The sequence below is a fragment of the Bos javanicus genome, chromosome X, assembly GCF_032452875.1.
Source record: "Bos javanicus breed banteng chromosome X, ARS-OSU_banteng_1.0, whole genome shotgun sequence".
Lineage (NCBI taxonomy): Eukaryota > Metazoa > Chordata > Mammalia > Artiodactyla > Bovidae > Bos > Bos javanicus.
The window spans coordinates 131700089-131724653 of record NC_083897.1 but is presented as its reverse complement, the minus strand read 5'-3'; the positions used below and the strand labels follow the sequence as shown (position 1 = coordinate 131724653).

Below are 24565 nucleotides of genomic sequence, written 5' to 3'. Positions count from 1 at the left end.
GCAAAAACTTCTCCCTAGGCTTTTTCCTCAGAGACATTACTTATAAAGAAAGAGGGCTGTCAGGAGGAAGTGGAGAAAGAATAGAAGGGCTTCAGTAGTGGCTCGGCAGGTGTATGTTGTGTCCCATGCAGGTTCCACCTACTCACAGCACTTTGTTGGATGGTATCAGAATTGCTGCTCTTGAAATTTTTTTAAAAGCTCTTGATATATTAAAACCCTATCTTAGAAGAAACCAGGAAGAATGAACACAGTGTCAGTATTGTAGTCTTTACAAAAAAGCTTCCATGTGCTAACAATTGAAAGGAAGATAATGGTACACATTCAGCAGATAAGTATTTAAATTGAGGCCCCTGTTGGCGAAGACCTGACTTCGGCCCAGATGAGGAGAGAGTAGCAGCTCCCCTTTTTGGTTCTGATCTTGCTGGTCTACTCTCTGCTGACTGGAATGGCACCTATCCTTGTAAAATGCCCCTTTATGTACCACAGCATTCAGGACCACAGCACTGGTACAGATTGCCTTCACCTCTCCAGAGACTCTCAGGATCAGACCCATGATTCCTGACATCTTTTGACACCAGCAAAATTCACTGGTCATCCATTACCCAGAACCCTTGTCTCTGTACTGATTTGTATATCCCTCAATCGCATCCTGTTTCCTCCCTCAACTCTCCCCCGGTCCCCTAGAGCTCCCCCAACTGCCATTACTACTGTCTCTGATGGCCTCACAGTGTGATTTGACTTTCTGCCTCTGGGATTCTCTGCTGATGCCTGAGGTAGCCTCCTTTGTCATATTCTGCCACCTCTGTCTACTACCTGGTAACCATACTGCCTGCCTTTGAGCTCCTTGAGTACAGTGAGTCCTTCCCTCTTCAAATTTTAGCTCATGCTGCTTCTTCACACACAGCAGTTTTTCCAGTCTTTGCTTGGCTGACTGTATACATTCTGATCTGGATTTTGTTCTGCTAATCTCTGTCAGTGCCTGTTTGTTTCCTCTTGACACTTACTTAAATTTGCACTTGTATATTCATTTACTAAGCCTTTTTCATTGATTCTAAGTATACATTCCCCCCCCCCAATTCTGAAATTAGGGCACATCTTACCTTGGATGCCCTGATTGCTTCCTGAATGGTAAATAAAATAATGATTTATCTTACAGTCAATTAATTGTGATAATCAATAAAATACTGTGCTTTTGCTGATCTGTTCTCCCTAGTTGATTGTGAGCTCTGAAGGACTCATAGTAGAAACCAGTACCCATTATCATACATGACACCTACTAGGCACTCATAAATAATGCTGGGATGAATATCATTATCTGGAGACGATGGCCCGATACATCTGAAAATGAATCAGCCAATATATGCCTGTAAATTTTTAATTCAGTTTTTGTGCTTGAGTTTTAATCTTTGAAGATTACCTTATTCTGGAATTGGAGATATTTAAATGTGTCTATTTTGTTCCCCTGTTTATGTAACTTGTCACATTATTGATATATGTACATTCTTATTTAAGAATATTTACTCACCATGTATAGAAAATGAATCCACATTAGTTTTTATCAGGTATCAGCAATTGCCTTTCGTTAGGTGAAAGAATGAGGAAGGTACCAAAGAGTAGCAGACTTGGAAGCTTTAGACAGTTCTGAGTGCTTTTTCATTTTACTTCATCCTCTAAGGAGTGCAGTCTTGGCATACCTACTTCACTTTTAAGGGAAAGAACAGCGAACAGGCAGCATGAGTTACTAGAGTGCTTTAGGCCAACTCCTTGACAGGGTTCACACCTAGAGGGAAGGTATGGCTCTCAGTCCTTTGCTTTTTCAGAATCCTGCTACTGGAAACAGCAGTTGAGTCAGCCTGACATAATAAGTAGTTTGCCTTTAGTTGTAATGTTGGGCAACCTGGTTATGAAAATGTCTGCTATGATAAGTCCTTCTCAGTCTCTCACATGCACTTCTGAGGCCCGCAGATCATATTTGCATCTGTCCCCACACTCTTGTACCTAGTCCATGTGTCCTGTGTGATGCAAAAGGAGGACAAGTTGAATAAGAAAGAGGAGAAACTCAAAGTTGCCCAAACCAATGGTGCCATTGTAGAGATGCCCTAAGAGGAAATTGAAATCAGGAAGTTCAAGTATGGCCTTGAAGAACACGGCAAGGTGAAAATGGTGGGAGTGGAGGCTTGCTGTAAACCTATACCATCTGCATCTTCTTCAAGTCTGTCTTTGAGGTGCCTTTCCTGCTGATCCAGTGGTACATCTAGGGATTCAGCCTGAATGCGGTTTACACTTGCAAACGAGACCCCTGCTGCATCAGGTGGATTGCTTCCTCTCTCGCCCCACAGAGAAAAACATCTTCATCTACTTCATGCTGCTGGTTTCCTTGATGTCTCTTGCCTTGAATATCATTGATCTTTTCTCTGTCTTACTCAAGAGCGTTACAAACCATTTGAAGGATCCAGAGAGTGAGCCTTTCATCTGGTCTGCCAAGCCCCTCCAGTGGCTCCTCATCAACTATTCCTCTTTCCACCATGTTTCCTCACAGGCACGAACTGGTTCCCAGAGACAAAAACAGTTTTCTGCCACAGTTACAGCAGACAAGGAAGTGAGCAAAACCTTGCTAATTACAGCGCATAGCAAGTTTGAATGGGACTGTCTCTAACATACATAAACTTCTGATTTCCCTGATTACAAGCATAACTCCAAAAAATATCTAGCTACTGGCCACTGGCCATTGTAGACAAGCAGCCATTCTGCAGAGCTAGCAGACACGCCAGCAGCAGTATAAATTACCTAGAGATCTAGACAGGTGGTTGGAAGCATTACAGTTCTGCTCACTTGTTAAAGAAAAGGAAGGTGCAATAGACAGTGTACTTTTGTTTCAGTGGAGGTGGTACTCAGTGACCTCATTGACAAATCTTAGCAGATACAAAGGCATTAGACTAGTTCTTTCGAGATGCTGGGAATAGGAGGATGGAGAGAAGGGAATTAACAGAGGTACATGTTGGTATTTAAAGTCATTGACTCAAAGAACTTACATTTTTATAAGTAAAAGTTGTACTAGGTGATGCATAAGTAAGGCCTTTTTCTCCCCATATTCCCCTAGAATAGTTCAGTGTATGTGAAACTGATAGATATTTGCCACGTATTGGTATAAACAGATGCAGTATAAACTCATGAACATAGATTTTAAAATAATGCAACACAGGGTTCAAATTTGAGCTTTTCTCATGGATTTTTTTTGTTAAGGGTCAAAATGATATTTACATTACATAATTTCTACCATAAAAGTAAAGCACTATTTTTCCTTTACCCCCCAACCCACAGTGTATCCTATTATAGATACTAGTTCTGTTTATTATAATGTTTTCTCTTTTGTAGAAAGATGGCACAAATGATTTCCTTTTTCTGAAATGTAATCGTTGATGCTTGAGTGATAGAATTTTAATACTATAAACAGCACTCATTAATGTGAGAAACTTAAAAGAAATGCTTATAGCTGGACTATTAAGTGTTCTTACATGAATTTTGCAATAACTGATAGTTCTTGCCTTCATCCAACTTAATAAACAGTATTTTGGAACTTTGTTGGCAGTCTGTCTTTTGGGGTGACCAGCATTTTTGATATTTGTACTAAGATTTTATTTGGCATCCAAGAGAAGTTGAAAGATGTTTGAGTCTTTTCAGTGTAACTAATTTGTTTGAAATACATACCACTGAAATGCTGCAGTCCATGAGTCGCAAAAAGTCCGACATGACTGAGCAACTGAACTGAACTGATAGATGATTGGTGAAAATGCTGAATTTAATGCATTATTCTTGCATGACAGCTACATAAGAAGTTTTGTACAATGAAAAACCCTAATTTTGTTTAACACTTCACATTGAGCTATTGTCATGTTCAGCTTTACTGCACGCAGTGTAGACCTAGCCCATCATATGTTCTACAGAGTGTTCTTTGTTCAATAAAGTGTTAAGAGAGCAATCTGCATGACTGCTTTCTTTGAGAGCTTCTGGCTGCACTGATCTTTTTGAATTCTTCCTTGGTAAATCTTCATCTAAGCAGAATACGCTGGAACAGATTTTTTGAAATGGAATTGTGGAGACAGTGTTAGAGAAGGTTTTAGTAATTTTTTTTTAATTATGTGTAGCAGCATCATACATAAACTTACTACTTTGAGATGTGCAAAAATTTTAGCTTCTTTGTTTTTCTTTTAACTGATTTACTTTTCATCAGAAGCTTCCTCCTACCTGACAGGGCACCAGGGGAAGGCAGAGATGGGGACAACATTAAACTTGCCAATCCATCTGACTGTGTCTTACTCTGATGGTCTCATTTGGAAAACCCATTCGCTTGGTTCAGTCAAGAGTCTTTCAGACTTCTTCTCACAAAACCTTTCTTGAGGAAGAATCACAATTATGTTCTAATGGGGTGTGTGCTTCTGTGGGAGACTGTAAAACTTATGAAACCTTGGAATCAGATTGGACATTGCCACCCTCACTTCCTGTTTCACATTCATTTTCATATATTGCTGACTTGATTTTCTTTAATTTTTTCTCTTGAGATAATTATAGATTCACATACAATTATAAGAAATAAAATAGATTCCATATATCCTTCAACTAATTTCTCCCAATAGTAATATCTTACATAAGTATAGCAGAACATCATAACCAGAAAACCGACATTGATATAATCCATGGATTGTATTAAGATTTCACCAATTTTACTTGCACTATTGTGTATGTGGTGTGTGTGCTTGTGTGTACTGTACGTGTAGTTCTATCACTTATGTAGACTCGTGTGGCCACCACAGTCAAGATAGAAGATAGTTTGTTTTTTTTTTTTTAACCAGGATTCCTTATGCAATCTTTTCATAGACACAGCTACATCCCGACATAGCTATATCCCTCCTTTCCCCTGGAAGGGGATATCCTATAGGTAGATATCCTCTACCTATCCCCTGGCAACCACTAATATGTTCATCTCTATAATTTTGTCATTTCAAGAATGCTATTTAAATGGAATGATATAGTATATAACCTTTTCAGATTGGCCTTTTTCACTCAGCATGACTCCCTTGAGAACCATCCAGATTTTTTGTGTGAACCAATAATTTGTTCTTTTTTATTGCTGAGTAGTATTCCATAGAGTGGAGGTATCATGGTTTATTAACCTATTGAAGGACCTTCAGGTTTTTTCTAGTTTTTGGCTATTACAAATAAAACTGCTATGAAGAGTCATGTATAGGTTTTTTTGTGAACATGAGCTTTCATTTCCCTGGAATAAATGCTGAAAAGTATAATTGCTGAGTTATATGCTAAATGGGTGTATAGTTTTGTGAGAAACTACTGGTGTACTCTTTTTTCCAGAGTGTTTCTCTTCCCATCAGCAATGTATGACTGATCTCATTCTCCATGTGCTCACCAACCTTTGGCATTATTACTATTTTTTATTTAGCCATTCTAATAGGTATATAGGTGACATTATTGTAGTTTAAATTTGCATTTCTGTAATGGCTAATCATGTTGAACATCTTTTTATGTGCTTGTTTGACATCTCTATATTCAGTTCAGTTCAGGCACTCAGTCATGTCCGACTCTTTGCGACCCCATGAACCACAGTACGCCAGGCCACCCTGTCCATCACCAACTCCTGGAGTCCACCCAAACCCATGTCCATTGTGTCGGTGATACCATCCAACCATCTCATCCTCTGTCATCCCCTTCTCCTGCCCTCAATCTTTCCCAGCATCAGGGCCTTTTCAAATGAGTCAGCTCTCCGCATCAGGTGGCCAAAGTATTGGAGTTTCAGCTTCAACATCAGTCCCTCCAATGAACACCCAGGACTGATCTGTATATTCTCTTCAGTGAAATATCTGTGTCATTCATCCATTTTCTAGTTGAATTTAAGGAGTTTTTGAAATATATATATATTCTTGATTAAAATCCATGTTGGATATGTTTGAAAATATTTTTTTCCCACCTTGTAGCTTGTCTTTTCATTGCTTAATCAGATCTTTCACAGAGCAGAATGTTTTAATTTTGATGCAGTAATTTAATAATCTTTCCTTTTATAGATTGTATTTTTGGTGGTAAGTCTAAAAACTCTTTGTCTAGTCATTCATCCTAAAGATTTTCTCCTTTGTTTGCTTCTAAAATTTTATAAATTTGCATTTTACATTTAAGTCGATGATCTGTTTTGAGTTAATTTTTATATAGGTTGCTTGAGATGTAGGTTGAGGCTTTTTGTTTTTTGGCCTATGGATGACCAGTTGCTATAGCACTACTTGTTGAACAGTCTCTCCTTCCTCCACTGAATTTCTTTTGCAGTCAAATCAGTTGAGCATATTTGTGTGGCTCTATTTCTGGGTTCTCTGAGCTGTCCCATTGATTGAGTGTTTATCCTTCTGCCAGTGTCATGCCGTCTTGACTACTGTTATGTGGCTCTGTAGCAAGCCTCACCGTCAGATATAGTGATTCCTCCCACCTTATTCTGCTTTTTCAAAATTTCATTAGCTATTCCAGGTCATGTGCCTTTCAATTTCTGTTTTAGAATAAGCTTTCCTATATCTATAGAACACTTGCTGGCATTTTGATAGGAATTACTTTAAATTTATATATCCATTTGGGAAGGATTGGCATCTTGTTGAGTCTTATAATACATGAGTAGAGTGTTTCTCTATTTAGGTTCTCTTCAATTCTTTTCATTAACATTTTATAATTTTCAGGATACAGATCCTATAGTTATTTTGTTAGGTTTATATTTTATTTCCTTGGATCAATTGTAAATCTTATGTTGCTTCTAATTTCTGTCTCCACATTTTTGTAGTTTGTATATAGAAATGTGATTAGTTTATCTTGTATTCTACAATCTTGCAAAACTCATAGTTCTAGGAGTTTTTTGGTGGATTCTTGGGATTTTATATGTAGACCATCATGTCATATGTAAATAGTGTCCATTTCATTCCTTTGTTTACACTCTGTTTGCTTTTTATTTCTTTTTCGTGGCTTATTACTCTGATTAGAACTTATAATACTGTGTTAAGTTGTAGTGATTAGAGCAGACATTCTTGTCTTTTTTGCAATCTTAGGGAAAAAGCATTGTCTTTCACCATTAAATATGTTAGCTGTAGAGTTTTGTGGATGATGTTTATCAAGTTAAGGAAATTACCTTCTATTCTTAGCTTGCCCGAGTTTCTTTTTTTTTTTTTTTAAGTCATGAATAGATGCTGGATTTTGTCAGATTCTTCTATTATATGATTTTTGTTCTTTTCCCTGTTGATATTATTTTCAAATGTTAAATCGGTCTTGAATATCTGAAATAAATCCAACTTGGTCATGGCACATATTTCTTTTCATAAATTGATGGATTTGATTTGCTAATATTTTGAGTTCATGAACTGTATCAGTCAGTAGTTTTCGTTTTTTGTGTTGTCAGGTTTTGGTATCCATATAGCAGTAACTTCATTAAATGAGTTGGGAAGTGTTTCTTCCTCTTCTAATTTCTGGAAGAGGTTATATAAAATTGATGCTGATTCGACTTTAAATGTTTGGTAAAATTCTTCAGTGAACCCATCAGAGCCTGAAGATTTATTGGAAACTCTAAAATTGTAGATTCACTGTATTTAATAATTATCTGACTATTGTTTATTTCATCTTGGTTAAGTTTTGGTAGCTTGTGATTTTCAAGGAATTGGCCCATTTTTTTTCCCCTAAGCTGTCCAATTTATGAGTGTGAAGTGTGTGGTACTTCTTACTATCCTTTTAATGGCTACAGAATTATAGCCATCTCCCCTATTTCATTCCTGATATTGATAATTTTTATCTTCTGTCTTTTTAAAAATCTTGATCAGTCTTGGCAGAGGTTAATCAACTTTACCAATTTCGGGGGGAAACAGATTTTACTTCATTGATTTCTTTCCTCAATTATTATTTGAAACGTCATTGATTTCTGATTTTATCTTTATTATTTCCTTCCGTCTTGCTTTGGGTTTCTTTTTCTAGTGTTGAGGTAAGAATTTAGGTTATTTATTTGAGACCTTTCTTCTCTAATATATGCAGTTAGTGCTATACATTTCTCTCTTAGCATTGCTTTAGCTACATCCCACATATTTTGATACAATATGTTTTCATTAAGGGCCTTGGCTGGTGGCTCAGACCTTAAAGAATCTGCTTGCATTCCCGGAGACCTGGATTCGATCCCTGGGTCGAGAAGATCCCCTGGAGAAGGGAATGGCTACCCACTCCAGTTTTCTTTGGAGAACTCCATGGACAAAGGAGCCTGGTGGGCTATAGTCCATGGAGTCACAAAGAGTCAGACACGACTGAGTGACTAACACACATACACACATTTTCAACAAGATGTTTGTCCCTCCCTCAGCTTTCCTAGGAAAGGGCTCTGCTGAAAGCTTTCTGGGAGTTCAGGGTTTTTAAGGCATGACCCACCCATCTCCATGCATGGCCCTGCAGTAAAACCGTTCTCTGCTCCGAAGTCTAACATATTAGTATTATTTTACCTCACTGCACGTGGGGTGCATGCACTTACTTGCATATGGTAACTGTTGACCATCCTGGCCAGGAGGGGCAGGAGAGGCAGGTGTGCCTTGTCACTGCTCCCCACGTGGCCTCCACTGACACTACCCTGGTAGGGGATTGGGCCTGCTTCCCACTCTGCCTTTGCTGGTATGAATGGAGTCACAATTTTCACTGTTAAGTCTGGCTGGAGTAGAGTGGTTATTGTTTAAAAGTTTTTCGTCTTGGTAGGCTGGTCCTTCACTGGCCTTTTATTTAGCTCAAGAGAGAGCGGGCTTTGGTTGGGGCTATTTCTTGTCTGTGTCACAGGCATTTTAGGGTTGCTTGTTGAAGTAGTTTTATTGGAGTTGCTTTAAAATCCTTGTCAGATAATTCCAACATTTATTTCATCTTGGTGTAAGACTCTTGTCTTCTCATTCAAATTGTGACTCTAAAGGTCCTTGGTATGATGAGTGAATTTTGATTCTATCCTGGTCAATTTGTATGAGGCTCTGGATCCTTTTTGATTTCTTTTGTTGAGCAGGTAGCCTTCCTGTAGCAGGATAGTGTGAGGGTTAGGGGTGTATGTTCAGTTTCTTCTTAAGCCTCCCTGACCCCACCTCTGCAGAAATCTTGCTTTTACTCCCACTGCCTCCTTGCAGGTGGATGGAGCAGATGTTCAACTCCTCACTTGGCCCTGCCAAGACCTTCCCAGCAAAGACAGTGAAAGTGAAGTCGCTCAGTCATGTCCGACTCTTTGCAACCCCATGGACTGTAGCCCACCAGGCTCCTCCATCCATGGAATTTTCTAGGCAAGAGTACGGGAATGGGTTGCCATTTCCTTCTCCAGGGGATCTTCCCGACCCAGGGATTAAAGCCGGGTCTCCTGGATTGCAGGCAGACGTTTTACCGTTTGAGCCACCAGGGAATTCCAGCAAAAGTGGACCACTAATTCACCCCGCCTTATCTCTGCTTCGTCCTGAAGACACTACCCTGGCAGTGGCACCAGAGTACTGTTGCCTGCTTCTGCCTAGGGGAAGAGGGAAGATCAGCTTGGGGACTGGACCCACCAGCACCACAAAGGGGTGAATGGAGCACTCCCTGCCAGGCTGGGATGGAAGGTTAGGTCCCTGCTTTCTCATGTGTGTGTGTAAGAGTGTCTACCCACTTAGCCCCACTGACACCTCAGTGGGATAGTGGTGCAGATTTTCCTTTCATGTTTTCTTGAGCAGGATGAGTATTGCCTGAAGGATTTTCCATTGTTAGCTCATCCTTTTCTTGATCTTTTAGCAGTGGGAACAGGCTATTCTTGGCACTTTTTTATGTTCGACTCTTGTGGGTTCCAGGTCACAGGCTTCTCTGGCACCCTGATGAGAATACATGGGAAATAGTGAGGAATCCCAGGAGACTGAGTGCTAACATGTTTCTTAGGTCCCCAAGTCTCCAGGCACTCGTCCTCCTTCTTTCCATCCTGTCTTCTATCTTTGTGTATTATGCATGGGGGTCTTTAGTTTTAAGAGGAGGCACTTGGGAGAAATGAGGCTACTCCATCTTTACCAACTAGAAGTTTCCATGTGTGTGTGTGAAAATTCTGTAAACACCCATTTTATGATAATGAACATCAGTTCATTCTTCAAATATACCATGTATCAGGCACTGTGATTGAGACTTAGTCTTTACCTTCAGAGATCTTAGTTGTTTACAGTTCAAAGTCCTGTGAAATAGATTTTAATCTTACCATAGCACTCAGGTAGAAATATAATTGTTTTAGAAATAAAACTAAATCTAAGTCACCACCTGGCTTGTTGGTATTACTAGCACTCCTTTGCTTCCTGTGGACTAATACAAGCCTCCTTTGGTTTATGACATACCAGGAAAATGGGGAAAGGGGCGTTGTCCTTAGTGCTTTGTTGTTGCCATGGTTACTGTTGCCTGTTATTCAGGTTACCATTAGACATTTTCCCAGGAGCTGCCCTCCAGTGGGCATTGTTTCCCTGGCCTCACCTCTCCAGGCTGTGGTGCTTAGTGAACAGACTGGAGGGATCTCTCCAAGCACCATCACTGTTCTAAGTCCTGGACACACTTCTGTCTCATGTGGAAGCTACCGCCCCAAAATCCGGAGGAATGTCACCTCTCTTTAACCTACTGGATGGGAAGTTCGGTTCAACTGTGAGTCTGGGCTTTATATAGTAAGGTCTGTTAGTTCTCTCCAGGGTTGGGAGAAGCCCCTTGGGGACAAATTACTTGCTCTCGACTTTCCTCTGGAAACTTGCTTTGGTGATTTGAGAATGCCCAGAAGTAGAGTTGAGCAAGCTCCAGGAGTGGGTGATGGACAGGGAAGCCTGGGGCACTGCAGTCCGTGGGGTCGCAAAGAGTTGGACATGACTGAGCAACTGAACTGAACTGAGAAGTAGTGGTTTGAACTTGATGATGGTAATAATGGTAGTAACATTTAGCTTATGTGCTGTACTGAGCATTTTCTTTGTATCTTCTCATTTAATGCTAATAGCAGTCTCAAGAGTTAGTGATATCATTAGACCCAGATTGCAACAAAGGAAATCGAGGTACCAAGAAGTTAACAAACTGGCCCAAAAAGTCACTCGGCTAGTAGCTGGTGGAGCTAGAATTCAAATCCAGGCAGTGTGACTCTGAATCTGAAGTTCTCACACTTCTTCTCGATATATGACATCTTTTGACTTTCACTTTGCTTTGTTATTATTTGTTTGAAATCAAGATTGTGTCTGAAAGAAGTGCTTCTGGGCTTTTGAAAGTTATCACAGAATTAAATGTAATTAAACAGCATTTCTAGTTAGAAACACTTTTTGTTTTCTTTCTTATGAAACCATATAGATAGATCTGGGAACTGGAGTATGAAAAATATCCAGTACATAGCTTATGTTTTAAATTAGAGTATCAGTTCAGTTCAGTTCAGTTGCTCAGTCGTGTCCGACTCTTTGCGACCCCATGAATCTCAGCACGCCAGGCCTCCCTGAGTTCACTCAAACTCACGTCCATCGAGTCGGTGATGCCATGCAGCCATCTCATCCTCTGTCGTCCCCTTCTCCTCCTGCCCCCAATCCCTCCCAGCATCAGACTCTTTTCCAATGAGTCAACTCTTCCCATGAGGTGGCCAAAGTACTGGAGTTTCAGCTTTAGCATCATTCCTTCCAAAGAACACCCAGGGCTGATCTCCTTCAGAATGGACTGGTTGGACCTCCTTGCAGTCCAAGGGACTCTCAAGAGTCTTCTCCAACACCACAGTTCAAAAGCATCAATTCTTCAGTGCTCAGCTTTCTTCACAGTCCAACTCTCACATCCATACATGACCACAGGAAAAACCATAGCCTTGACTAGACAGACCTTTGTTGGCAAAGTAATGTCTCTGCTTTTCAATATACTATCTAGGTTGGTCATAACTTTCCTTCCACGGAGTAAGTGTCTTTTAATTTCATGGCTGTAGTCACCATCTGCAGTGATTTTGGAGCCCAGAAAAATAAAGTCTGACACTGTTTCCACTGTTTCACCATCTATTTCCCATGAAGTGATGGAACCTGATGCCATGATCTTTGTTTTCTGAATGTTGAGCTTTAAGCCAACCTTTTCACTCTCCTCTTTCACTCTCATCAAGAGGCTTTTTAGTTCCTCTTCACTTTCTGCCATAAGGGTGGTGTCATCTGCATATCTGAGGTTATTGATATTTCTCCCGGCAATCTTGGTTCCAGCTTGTGCTTCTTCCAGCCCAGCGTTTCTCATGATGTAGTCTGCATAGAAGTTAAATAAGCAGGGTGACAATATACAACCTTGATGTACTCCTTTTCCTATTTGGAACCAGTCTGTTGTTCCATGTCCAGTTCTAACTGTTGCTTCCTGACCTGCATATAGGTTTCTCAAGAGGCAGGTCAGGTGGTCTGGTATAGTCATCTAATAATCAGATTTTTTATTTGTTTCTGAAAGTAGAAAGTGATGAGTTTGTTAGAAATTTCTGCCTTTCTGTTTGGTAGTTTAGACTCAAGAGAAAATGTAACCAAATTATTTTTTATGATATATATATCTGTTTATCACATTTCTTTATATGGTGGTAACATTTTCTATTACTTTAGAAGTGCCTTTTTGAACAAAAATACAGGTAGTAGTATAACTAGAAGGATGTGATTCATAAGTCATTATATAAATATTACTCATGCCCTTAGATTTAAATTCTACTTTAGGGGCTTATTATAAAGCTGTTATAATTGTTCAGAAAAGATTTGTCCTTTAACTTGATTTTTTAGTGAAAATATATAATTTGTTCTATTCATTTAAAATGTGGAATCAAGTTTATTTATATGTATAGTCTATGTACCTGATAGTATAAAATATAAAATTTCTGCCATGTTTTGTTAGAGAATAATATATAATTTCTCTTGAAGTGATCCATTAATTTCTGTTTTTTCATATCATTGGTTTTGAGATTTCTACAGGCGCTTTCTCACTATGTGATTTATATGAGTCAGATACCTTTTTCAACATTGTATTGATTTATCATCCATGCTGTTTAAATACATTCTTGTTGATATATAAAGATTCTTTGTTAGTTCTGGCTCAAGAGGAACCACAGGAGAGAGCCTTGAAACTTTATTTATTTATTTTGCTGTCTCATACACCGGGTTATTGTTACCATCTTTCTAAATTCCATATATATGCGTTAGTATACTGTATTGATGTTTTTCCTTCTGGCTTACTTCACTCTGTAGAATAGGCTCCAGTTTCATCCACCTCATTAGAACTGATTCAAATGTATTCTTTTTAATGGCTGAGTAATACTCCATTGTGTATATGTACCACAGCTTTCTTATCCATTCATCTGCTGATGGACATTTAGGTTGCTTCCATGTCCTGGCTATTATAAACAGTGCTGCGATGAACATTGGGGTACACGTGTCTCTTTCCTTCTGGTTTCCTCAGTGTGTATGCCCAGCAGTGGGATTGCTGGATCATAAGGCAGTTCTATTTCCAGTTTTTTAAGGAATCTCCACACTGTTCTCCATAGTGGCTGTACTAGTTTGCATTCCCACCAACAGTGTAAGAGGGTTCCCTTTTCTCCACACCCTCTCCAGCATTTATTATTTGTAGACTTTTGGATCGCAGCCATTCTGACTGGTGTGAAATGGTACCTCATAGTGGTTTTGATTTGCATTTCTCTGATAATGAGTGATGTTGAGCATCTTTTCATGTGTTTGTTAGCCATCTGTATGTCTTCTTTGGAGAAATGTCTATTTAGTTCTTTGGCCCATTTTTTGATTGGGTCATTTATTTTTCTGGAGTTGAGCTGGAGGAGTTGCTTGTATATTTTTGAGATTAGTTGTTTGTCAGTTGCTTCATTTGCTATTATTTTCTCCCATTCTGAAGGCTGTCTTTTCACCTTGCTAATAGTTTCCTTTGATGTGCAGAAGCTTTTAAGGTTAATTAGGTCCCATTTGTTTGTTTTTGCTTTTATTTCCAATATTCTGGGAGGTGGGTGATAGAGGATCCTGCTGTGGTGTATGTCAGAGAGTGTTTTGCCTATGTTCTCCTCTAGGAGTTTTATAGTTTCTGATCTCACGTTTAGATCTTTAATCCATTTTGAGTTTATTTTTGTGTATGGTGTTAGAAAGTGTTCTAGTTTCATTCTTTTACAAGTGGCTGACCAGATTTCCCAGCACCACTTATTAAAGAGATTGTCTTTAATCCATTGTATATTCTTGCCTCCTTTGTCAAAGATAAGGTGTCCATATGTGCGTGGATTTATCTCTGGGCTTTCTATTTTGTTCCATTGATCTATATTTCTGTCTTTGTGCCAGTACCATACTGTCTTGATAACTGTGGCTTTGTAGTAGAGCCTGAAGTCAGGTAGGTTGATTCCTCCAGTTCCATTCTTCTTTCTCAAGATCGCTTTGGCTATTCGAGGTTTTTTGTATTTCCATACAAATTGTGAAAGTATTTGTTCTAGCTCTGTGAAGAATACCGTTGGTAGCTTGATAGGGATTGCATTGAATCTATAAATTGCTTTGGGTAGTATACTCATTTTCACTATATTGATTCTTCCAATCCATGAAATGTATTTATCATCCATGCTGTTTAAATACATTCTTGTTGATATATAAAGATTCTTTGTTAGTTCTGGCTCAAGAGGAACCACAGGAGAGAGCCTTGAAACTTTAAATTTAACTTATTAAGCCGACATCTGTTAAAACACCTGCTGTAGTGAGTCCTGCTGGATGTCTGGAATAAACAACAAGAAGGACATGATTAGTGATTGTAGACAACCCACATTCTGGAAGGGGCAAAACCCATGACAGCATAATGATTGGGATGTACTCTCTGCCCTTGAGGAGTTCTAGGACCAACAGAGAATGAAAATGTCAAAAAACAGATTATTTCAAAACTCAGGGGATTGTTCTGTTTAAGAGAAATAATATTTCAGCCTTTATTTTCTGTGATATTTTTAGTTGTGATGAAATTTACATATTCCATTTCTATGCCCTGTGTGTCTATTGCCTTATTTCTTCTTGGTCCCTGTAAGATTCTTAAGAAGTACTTAGAGCAGTTGAACTGCTTAATTCACCATGCCGAGCTATTTGTACGTGTTTCTGCTAGGTCTTAGGGGCGAGAGTTATTTGTAGTGCCTTTGCTCAAGGATCTTATTAACTGTAGTTTGGGGTAGGCCTTGAGGCAGAGTTGCAAACCAAAGATTCCAGGGTAGTTGTGGTAGAAGCTTGGTAGGAGTTGTGGTTAGTGTGCTAGGGACCTCAGAGAGGAGCACACAGAATAAGCTGGGGGATCATGCAGTGCTTCCCAAAGGAGGGTTTTAAAGGAGGAAAGAAAGAATTAACTAGAAATACAGAGTTAGCTTCTTGTCATTTAAATAGCAGCTATAACATCACTTCCTTGGAAACTCCCTAACCCAAATCAATACTCTATTAAGTTGACCCATTTGCTTTCTTTTATAGCAGTTACTGTTATCTTCTTGTCTGTTACTTGTTTGCTTATTATGTCTCTTCTCTCCAGAATGTGACTGCTGTAAGAACAGGGACCCTCCCTCTTTTTGTCTTGTTTCCTATGTATCCCCACTGCTTAGCATCATGCCTGTCACCTTCTAGGAGCTTGGGAAATGTTTGTTTGTTGAACAAATGAATAAATGAATGAAGAAATGATGAATACTGGAGACAGAGTGTGAGCAGATAAAAGTAAATATGTGTGGAGGCTCAGTTGAGAAGCTGCAAATGATTAGATGTGACTGAAGCAGAGGTGCTTTTTCTTAAAAGTTAGGAGATGAAGTATGGAATGAGAACTTTATCCTTGAAGTCTTGGACAGCTTCTGGGCTGCATGAAATGTAATACATATTTCTTTCCCTGAATCCAGTGATTGACAAGCAGAGTATGTTTGAAATATCTATTTTGGCAAAGCTGATGGCCTCACTGAGGCCTTGGGAAAATGTTACTAGAAGAGGATTTCAACTAGAAAGCTTTGGTGATATTCTTGAAGTCAAGTAGCCAGAATGTATAAGGTACTAAGGCATAATAAGGTCCTCAGGTATGGGATTTACTTATGACAGAGCCAAGATGTGAAGGACTGCCAAGAATACTAGAATGTTGTTAGGTTTACAGTGTTCCTTGGCTAATTCTCTTGAAACATTGCATTACTTGAGGTTTATATTCCATGGTTGTTTCAAAGGCATGGCCACTTTGGGGATTTTTCTCTTCCTTTCTCCTTTTTATTTTTGCTTTAGTGCTTGAGGTAGTATATATGATGTCATCCAGCTTCTTTATGTGATGATGGTAAGCGGTTCCTCTTCCATGACTGTGAAAATATGGTACAGTTCACTTTAGACCTTTTATTACATACGTATTACATGTAAGATAAAGTACTGGCTACTTGGATATAAAGGTAAGCCAGATTTTTAGCTCTTTCAAAAATATCACAGGTTGCTGATTTATATCTGAAACACATCATTTCCTATGGTAAGAGAAAGCGAATCTGGCGTTTTCTAGATTTCCCTACAATGCATAACAACAAATTTTCACCAAATTGACTACATCCTTTGAAAATAAGTTTTTTAAGAAAAGAAAAATTGTTACTACCTAAGTTGAATGTACTTTTCAGTTTTCTGCATGGATTATGGTTATGGCAGAAAGCTGTGATTAGAACTTTTTTCAGATTTTGGTTGTACCCTTCTGTTTCCTTGTCTGCCTAGGTGTGACTGATCTGTCAGAAAGCATGGTCACAGGGTCCCTGGAGGTACTCCAGGTCAGTTGTGTGAATAGGGAGCTTCTCAGGTCCTCTTGCTCTACCTGTCAGTCCTTCACATCTTGGCAGTGTCGTAGTAATCCCATACCTGAGGACCTTATGCCTTAGTACCTTAAAGATATTATACAGAACATAATTTTGGTTGCTTTCAAGCTTTGGAGCTTCCTTAGCATGTTTCGGTCCTAAAACCTGGCATATTTTTCATGAATTGGGAAAAAACTAAACCTTGGTGTTGTTGGGGCTCAAGGTGGGCCACCCCAAAATAATGGCATATTGATTATTTTGATTATTTTGAATTGATGTTGCTTGAGAAATAGCTGATGCAAGAAAGAAGCTCTGACCTACTTCTGTCCCCCTAAAAGCAGGAAATAAATCTCCCATGTGAAAGAAAGGTACACTCCGTATATCTAGAGATAGTGTGAATGTGTGTGCTCAGTTGTGTCCGACTCTCGTGACCCCATGGACTGGAGCCCGCCAGGCACCTCCGTCCTTGGAATTCTCCAGGCAAGAATACCAGAGTGAGTTGCCATTTCCTTCTCCAGGGGATCTTCTTGACCCAGGGATTAAACCTGAGTTTCTTACGTCTCCTGCGGCAGGTGAGTTCTTTACCACTGAGCCACTAGGGAAGCCCCAAATCAGACATTCTTTTTTTTTTTTTTTCAGACATTCTTAAACTATGATTTAATAACCATTTTAGCTATACTGTCTCTAAGTTCAGCAGGGTATGAGTCTATACTCATGGGTCTGGTTTTTGTTAGGGCTCCCAGGAATCAGTGAGCAACTTGCTTCTATAGTAGCAATTGCTACTATAACAATCTGCTGTTGTTAGCTTTCTGTATCTTGTTTACCCACCAGTGTCTAAAAAATTTCAGTGTGTTGACTTCAACGATACCTACATAATTTACTGGAAAAATTGGCCGTGAGGAAGTTAAGCACAGTCAGTTCTTCTCTCAATCAAGGAATCTATAGCAAGCTGTTTGCCTTCATTTGGATCGTATATTTTTATGTTGATCATTAGTCTATTTTAATTTTAAACCTTTCCTTGTTTCTTTTTCTATTATTATAGCTGAATGTTTATGTATTTAACGGAGATAATCTTTCTGGAGTACCTGGTGATGTATCTTTGGTCAATAAATTGGTTTTTCTCTCCTAATCTTTTCTTATTGTGGTTCCAGATAAGAGAGTAGGGTAAAAGCCTCTTCAGAGGGGAAATTCCTTTGAGACTTAAAAGGGAAACAAAAGACAGCCCTTCCAGGTGCCGAAGAAATGTAGATTGAAGAGCAGAGTTAAGGCAGGCAAGTCCTGACATTCTCTTCCCTGCACCCCCCCACCACCATAAAAGTGAAAGTCACTCAGTCCTGTCCAACTCTTTGTGACCGCATGGACTCTACAGCCCATGGAATTCTCCAGGCCAGAATACTGGAGTGGGTAGCCTTTCCCTTCTCCAGGGGATCTTCCCAACCCAGGGATCGAACCCAGGTCTCCCGCATTGCGGGCAGATTCTTTATCAGCTGAGCCACGAGGGAAGCCCAAGAATACTGGAGTGGGTAGCCTATCCCTTCTCCAACGAATCTTCCTGACCCAGGAATTGAACTGGGGTCTCCTGCATTACAGGTGGATTCTTTACCAACTGAGATATCAAGGAAGCCCTTCCCACCACCATGGGGGTCCGGAATTCTGGGTTTGGGGGACACTGAGTTGCAGGTGAAGCCAAAAGTGAAGGATGCTTATGCCCCATTCCCCTCTTGAAACTCAGGGAGGAAACTGCCTTGCAAGGTTGCCTCAACACAATAGAAGCAGTGACAGCAAAGTAAATTGTGGCATGATGTGGTTAGGTGGAGAGAGGATGCCTTGGGCCTCCTTCAGCTCGTGAGTGTCTTCTGAGGAATCCCAAAGGTATCACCCACCCCAGGTAACTAGGTTGAGAGTTAGCGAACCTGTCAGTGGGGATGCTGTGTTGAGGGACAGGCTGATATCAGCACTCTAGTTGTTGGCCAGGTAGTAGTCATACATGAGATTGCAAAGTATAGATGGCTTTACCTATTAAAGCTGAGAAGGAGACAAACAACCAGGCCAGACCCCTGGGCTCTAAGCCAAGAGCACATCCCTGAGCCCAAAGCCTGCATGGGGTCCAGCATTAGTGTCTGGCCAGTGTCTGGGGTCCAGACCTATAAGGAACCTTGTCTTGGGGACCATAGAGCCCCAGGGGACAGCACAAGGGCCAGTACATGTGTATCTGTGAGTCTTTCCTTTACCACAGTCAAGTTACAAAACCCCATCCACATCCATATACCCAGCTGCCATCTTCATAGAAGCAGGGAGAAAATCTGAACAGAGAAACTGAGTGTTTACCTGAAGAAAACTATAAACCACCTTACCTGTTGCCTGAGAAACCCTGTATTCAGGTCAAGAAGCAACAGTTAGAACCAGACATAGAACGACGAACTGGTTCAAAATTGGGAAAGGAATACATCAAGGCTGTATATTGTCACCCTGCTTATTTAACTTATATGCAGAGTACACCATGTGACATGCTGGGCTGGGTGAAGCACACAAGCTGGAATCAGGATTGCAGGGAGAAACATCAATAACCTCAGATATGCAGATGACACCACCCTTACGGCAGAAAGTGAAGATGAACTAAAGAGCCTCTTGATAAAAGTGAAAGGGAAGAGTGACAAAGCTGGCTTAAAACTCATCATTCAGAAAATGAAGATCATGGCATCTGGTCCCATCACTTCATGGCAAACAGAAGGGGAAAAAGTAGAAACAATGACAGATTGTATTTTCTTGGGCTCCAAAATTGCTGCGGACAGTGATTGCAGCCATGAAATTAAAAGATGCTTGCTCCTTGGAAGGAAAGCTATGACAAACCTAGACAGTGTATTAAAAAGCAAAGACATTACTTTGCTGACAAAGGTCCATATAGTCAAAGCTATGGTTTTTCCTTTAGTCAGGTACAGATGTGAGAGACAGACTACCAAGAAGGCTGAGCACTGAAGAACTGATGCTTTTAAATTGTCCTGGAGAGAACTCTTGAGAGTCCCTTGGACAGCAAGGAGATCAAACCAGTCCATCCTAAAGGAGATCAACCCTGAATATTCTTTGGAAGGACTGATGCTGAAGCTGAAGCTCCAATACTTTGGCCACCTGATGGGAAGAGCTGACTCATTGGAAAATACCCTGATGCTGGGAAGATTGAAGGCAGGAGGAGAAGGTGAAAACAGAGCATGAGATGGTTTGATGGCATCACCAACTCAATGGTTGTGAGTTTGAGCAAACTGGGAGATAGTGAAGGACAGGGAAGCCTGGCGTACTACAGTCTGTGGGGTCGCAAAGAGTAGGACATGACTTAGAGACTCAACCAACAACAACTATAAATCAAAAAGGACTGAACTACTATAAAATGCAAGTTAAAGTCAAGGTCAGAGCTTGAAAAGCAAGATTAAATCAGTTGTAGAAAATTAAAGAGCCACGTTTTCTTGGCACATCTTAAATTTAGTCTTAAAGGATATATTTTTGTCATTTAAATTTAAATTTTGCTCACTGTTGAACACAGCTTAAATCCAGTGATTGTCTGATTGAGGTTGTAGATTGCCTGCATTTGGCATACCTAATTAATGCTGTTTTTGATTATTTGATCACTAGAAGTGGAATTTTCATTTTCTCATTATCTAGTCATTGTTATAAAATAAGCACAAAATGAAATAAAATTGTAACACAGTTGTACAGTAACTACAGTACGTACATGATGGTTAATATTTCTAAACTGAAATGCTGTCTGGCAAGCATCATTGCAATGTACTTTTTGAAATTTCCATTCATTTGCTGACAATACCAAATCTGAGTTTGGTGTAACCAAGGTGGTTTGAGAGTATCTGTATATAATGTCTGTAAGTGTGGGCTATATGAAATCAAGTACATCTCAGATTTTGCATAATCTATAAATAGGGAGCTAAATTGTTTGAAAGTTTACCTATCCCTTTCCAGTGAAGAGAGTTGCTATTTGCTGTGCTAGAGGGATTAGTGAAAATTGTTCTCTGGGTGCCTCATTTTTCATCTTGATAATATTTTATTAATTACCTAATCTATCATAATAAGTAGAGCAGTCAATTTATATTAGTCTATAACTATGAGGTGAATTATTTTTAAATGATGCATTTAAAATCAACTCTATTGAGGTAAAATTTACATACAATGAATGTACCCAATATACAGTAAGAGGTAGCTATTTTAAGTGTACAATTCTATGTGAACTAGTCTCCTTAGTTCCTCATGGTTACATCCTTAGACATTATCAACCAGTGTGCTTTCAGGTTGATATTGATCCACTAACACTTATACTGGACCATATTAGAAGTATTTATAAAGGCTTTCTAGGTATGTGGGCTTGTTTACATTTATCAGCTAAATGGTCCTAAGTTTTTGTTTTTTATTCTTATGTTTGAGACACTCAAACCTCAGCCATCTAGGTGGCTCCAAGTCTCATAGCCTTATTGGTAGTTCTCTTGTAATGTTCAAGTAAAAACAGTTCAGGACTTGACTATGGGAATTCTAGTATTCTCCTTAAGAATGTGGCTTACATTTCCAAGAGAGCCTCTCCATTTTCTCTTCCTACTAACCTCATGTTGCTATATCTCACCTCGAGAGGCTCTTCCCTTCTCTGTTCCACATCGGCCCAGGCTTTACCTCTCTTCCTCCATTTCCTGGAACCCCACTAATATAAAATGACTGGGAGCATTTGTAGCATGTGTGCCCTGAGGATTTGGGGACCTTGTTACTATATACGACTGTGAGTGATGTATTAGCTAGTTCTGGGTCTGTGATAATTTCCTTCACTCAGAGTGTCTCACAACACACATGTTAGATATTAGTAATTATGTGACATATCTGTTTCCATATTATATTTTGCCGGACTAGAGGAAAGCTTACTAGTTTTGTCACAAAATGGAATAGAGGTGATAGTGAAGGAGAGCAATCCTTGTTGCAGGTGGATAAATGAATCAATAAGTAATAACATTTTAAGTTAGTAAACCTTCTGATGTAACTTGATAAATATTGGCAACCTAGTAACTGCAGTAATTTTATAGCAATGCTGTGGAAGAATTTTTTTAACAAAAGAAAGTGATATTGGTTTTGCAGTGGCTTTTCAAGATCTGTAGGAGGCCAGAGTAGCCAAATAGCAAAAGAGATTTTTAATCAAGACAGTATAATTCTGAACTTAAAGAGCTTGTTTCAATTCCTGCCTGCTGAAGGACTTCTGGACAGAGCCAGATAAAATTTTGAAGGCTCTATGTTCTTTCGTTATCCTCATTTTTTAAAACTTTCTGAAGAAAGAAGGAAACAGATCTTAATAAGTCTCCCAGAGATACACTGTCCTTAAAAAGCATAAACATGTATATTTGTATTCTGTGTTTTTAGGTTTGTTGCTTGAGTTCCTTGTATATCAAGGAATATCTTTTATTCTTTTTATAATTATGGTAGGAAAAGGTGTTTTTCTCTGTTAAGCTGTAGTGAAATTAGTAAATGATGTCCGAATAGATGGATGACACGGGCCGGCAAGATGTGAGGTTTAAATACATTATGCAGTACGACATTTGCACTAGATCTTTCTTGCTCAGCATACTTTTAGACCAGTCATACATTTATTTCTCACCTACACACTTGCAGTCCTGTGGTAGAATCAGATAAATATGTGAAGGTGTCACTTTAATACAAGTTATGAAGGAGAGGTATCTACTCAGCATTTGGGGCTTCAGACGTAGTCACGGAGCTATAGGAAGACTTCCTTAAGAAAGTGACAATTGAGCTAAGGCCTAAGGGATAGTGTAGGGTTGAATGGCACAGGGAGGGCCAAGGTTTTAGGAGGAAAGGGAACAGCCTCAATAGCAGGAGAGATCGTGGTAAGGATGGCGAGGACTCGGCAAGAGAGGGAGACCAAAGAAGAAGAGGTTGGGGACCATTCCCTGCTGACCAGGTAAAAGAGCTTTGATGTGGTCCTTAGGGCAGGGGAGTTTGGGAAGAGTCTTTTAAGGGCAGTTAATCAGATTTTCCTTTGCAAATGAAGAGCCTGTTGCTGAGTGGCAGGCATATTAAAAATGTTAGGAAGTTAGGCAGTACCCTGGGTGGGAATTCCAAAGGCTCCAACTAGGATGGGAGTGTTCAGGTAGAGAAGAACAGTGGACCAATTTGAAAAAGATTTAGGAAACAAAAATCAACAGTACTTGGTGATAACCTGGATGGACTGGGGATTGCAGACAAGGGCGATGGAAAGAGTGGGCCTTAATTTCTGGCTAGGGTTCACTGAGATATGGGACAGGAGGCAGGACCAGTTTCAGAGGGGAAAGATGAGGGCATGGTTAGGCATGCAGTCTAAATATTTTACATTCATTTATTCTCATTTTACATCTCAATAAAGATTTATGGGGGCAGATCCAGCCCAGAGGGGGTAGAAGGGATTTGATGTTTTATTGGAAACAAATGAAATAATAGATTTCGTTATTTAGGCATTTTATTACTGACTTGACTTGAAGGCAGTTGTTTTATAGAAGATTTTTTCTTTGTAAGATCCCACTTCCCACATCTTCCTTTCTTGGCTGCATGCTTTTTCATGTTCTTGATGATGTATTCATATCTTCATAAGACTATCCTCTTTTTAGAGCCTGAGCATGGGAGTTTTCCTTGTAATGCTTTTTAAAATGTAGGAGTTCTTAGCAACAAAAAATGTTTTTATTTATCTTTTGATAGTTCACTATATGATGTTTAATGGAACCATATTGCAAAAGTTATTATAAAAGTAATTGTTGTTTTATGAAAATGAAATGAATGTAGACATTTTAGTACCTTGATTAATAGCTTTAATAATTTTTGAAGAATTAATCTTTTAATCATCCCATTTTCAACTAAAATTTCTTTTCATAGTGAATTAGTCTTTTTCAAAGCTTTACCTGATCTCAACAAGTGGTCAGGCTCTTTTTTAAGGGAAATGCTTATAGTGGACTATCACAAAACCATTACAATGAATAAAACTAAAGCAAAGTTTCTCAACATCAGTACTTTTGACATTTGGGGCCAGGTAATTCTTTGTGGTAGAGACTGTCCTGTGCATTGTAGGGTGTTCAGCAGAATCCGTAGCTTTTAACCACTAGATGCTGGTATGAAGTGTGTGCTGCAGTCCATGGGGTTGCAAAGAATCAGACACGACCTAGCAACTGAACAACAACGACAACCCCCTACCCTGTTATGACAGCCAGAAGTGTCTGCAGACATTGCCAGATGTCCCCTTGGGGCACAGTTATCCCCAGGTGGCTAGATTTATGTTTAAATCTCAACTATACCATGTTGTACTTAAAAAAAAAAGAACTGTTGCAAAAGGGTGTGTAAAATAACATGCCAGTTATGATTTTTAATGTACAAAATAGTAAATTTGCTTATGGATGAATTCATCGGTAGTAATAAAAATGTGTCTGGAAATGGTACATACCAACTTTAGGATGGCAGTTACCTCTGGGGAGAGAAGGAATGGGCATGAACAAAGATTTATGATATTTCACATTTCAGAAAGAGAGCAAAGCAAATTAAACCAACATATTATAAAATTAAATCTCAAAGTGGAATACATTTTTTCTTTATATTTACATGATCAATTGTTTTAAACTTCTGTGGCATATCATATAACATTCACTGTACTTCTTTTGTCAAAAATTTTTACTTACTGTCATGCATTATTACACACTAGGATGTAAACATTTGTACAAATGAGATACTTCACTTACTCACTCATGTTAAACT

The 24565-nt window shown here is 39.3% G+C and overlaps 1 protein-coding gene and 1 pseudogene across 3 annotated transcripts in view; both read left to right on the top strand.

Moving 5' to 3' along the window:
• Positions 1-24565, top strand: part of CDKL5 (cyclin dependent kinase like 5) — a 177933-nt gene that overhangs the window by 84207 nt on the left and 69161 nt on the right. The window lies entirely within an intron of this gene.
• Positions 1734-9963, top strand: LOC133242065 (gap junction alpha-1 protein-like; annotated as a pseudogene).